At 24.6% G+C, this 2,026-nt stretch overlaps 1 protein-coding gene across 1 annotated transcript in view; it reads left to right on the top strand.

Annotated features, from left to right (window-relative positions):
• LOC111626683 (protein dispatched homolog 1-like) overlaps positions 1–2,026 on the top strand; it is a 29,703-nt gene that overhangs the window by 3,504 nt on the left and 24,173 nt on the right. The window contains exon 2 of the mRNA XM_023370164.1: positions 1,621–1,803. The gene's annotated coding sequence lies outside the window, so the exon portion shown is untranslated. The remainder of the gene's footprint in view (positions 1–1,620; positions 1,804–2,026) is intronic.

Here is a 2,026-nt window from a genome sequence, read left to right as displayed (position 1 = left end):
ACTATAAATTGTTTTATATATATATATATATTTTATATTTTTATATGCTTCTATATATATATAAAATTTTACTTTAAGTATGAAGTTATGGCTTTTAACTATCTGTAACTTTATCAGTGTACAAAAGAAGATTAGGAGAGAAAAAATATATTTTTAACGAATAAATTTTATAAGTTGGTTTGAAGATATTCTGTCACGCGTTTAGTTTGACGTCATAATAAAAAATTTAAATTTCGTTATATTTTTTTCCTTAAAAATATAAGTGCTGTATAAAATCCCCATGGAGATTTTCTTACTCGAAGTTTTTTCTTTATTTAATCTAAAATATTCGTTTCTATCATCCGATACTTTAAAGAAAAGAGAATTATTTAAATCAGTTTAATCTATATTTATACATTATCATTTAATAAAATTCTAGAACTATTTTAATATAAAAATCAATTGGAATTTATAAAAATGTGAATTGAAAAGTTAATGGAGTATACAACGAATAAAAACACTTTAACGAGGAGAAACCAATAAAAATGATGTTTCTTAAAATTATAACTGCAAAAATGCATTATCTATTGTATACGATCTTAAAGTTAAAAAAAAAAATAAATTCACTAAAAGTTGGAGTTTTTTTGGGATAATTCTAATTAAGGTCGAATTGTTAAGATGTTTTCAATGTACAATGCTACAAATTTAATATAAAAAAATGTATATATTTAATGTTTTTCTTGCTAAAGGGAGAATACATTGGTAACAAGACATTATTCCTTTCCATGAACTATCAACAATTCAAAGTTTTCCTAAATCTAAGGGATAAAAATAAAGAAAATCAGGACATTAATGTCACCATCGATTCAACAAGAAGACATTTACTAGATCCACCTGTCGGAATATTCTTCTCATTATACCTCCTCCTTTTATCTTTTTCTTATTTCCTTATCTTTTTTTCCCTCTACACGAAAAAATAAAATAAAATAAAACATTTCCTAAAGGTAATTCAACACTTCTTTCGACCATTTTCATCGAAAAATAGGAATAATGCACATTTTTGCCCCTGTAAATGTCTCTTTTCCTATCTACACTTAGTTATGCAGTGAAGCCGAACAGCAACGACTTTTGTTATAAATCGCATAAATTTTATATTTTAAAAGCGAAATTTTTAAAATATTTGCTGCTTTTTTAAATAAAAAACATTTAAACTAAATATTAAAGCCATTTATCTTTTTAAATGACTAAATTTTAACGAGAAAACACGCAATTTTAGATAAAGTAATCCAAAAACTAATAGAATAAAATAGAAAAATATTTTATTTTTTAATTTAAAACAAAATGAACATGTAAATATTTATATTATTTTTTTAAAAAAACAAGCGAATAACTGAAAAAAATTAATTAAAAACGACAAACTTTCCATATAAATCCATCTTTAAAAAACAGCAAAAAAATAATAAAACAAACATTATAAGATACAAATTACGTACGTATAAATAATAATAATAAATAATTACTTCGACTGACGTCATTTAAAATTTTAAAATCCACCAATAATAATAATAAAATTTTCAAAGGGGGGAGGGGGAAATAACAAGAAAACGAATCCTGCCTCTTATCGATTACTTTCCTTATAAGGACATCTGATTCACGTCATAGTAACGTCATTGGAACCTGTTGCATCACAAGGAAGGAAGCCAATAGGATGCTGGATAGAGAACATGCGCGTGGAGAGAGATATCCTTGCAGATTGCTGTATATTCGTCCAAAATGTGTAAGAGATGAGACTGCATTTTAGCTTTCTGCATCCTTAAAATAAAGGTGAGTCAATTTGTATCTTAAATAATTATAAATTACTCGAAATTTAATCATAAATTCCTTCAATTAGTTAGATTCTGGAGTGCATATTGCATTTGTAAATGTATTTTTCTGAATTATTTTGGCTCTTTTTTGTTCTATACGTGCACTTAAACTATTGTAGAAAGATTATTTATCGTGTATTATTTTAGTAATATATATATATATATTTAAATATTTAAATAAA

Source organism: Centruroides sculpturatus, unplaced genomic scaffold (genome assembly GCF_000671375.1).
Source record: "Centruroides sculpturatus isolate CEXI.00-Female unplaced genomic scaffold, Cexi_2.0 scaffold451, whole genome shotgun sequence".
Taxonomy (NCBI): domain Eukaryota; kingdom Metazoa; phylum Arthropoda; class Arachnida; order Scorpiones; family Buthidae; genus Centruroides; species Centruroides sculpturatus.
The sequence above is the reverse complement of the archived record's forward strand: the minus strand, read 5'-3'. Positions and strand labels throughout refer to the sequence as shown.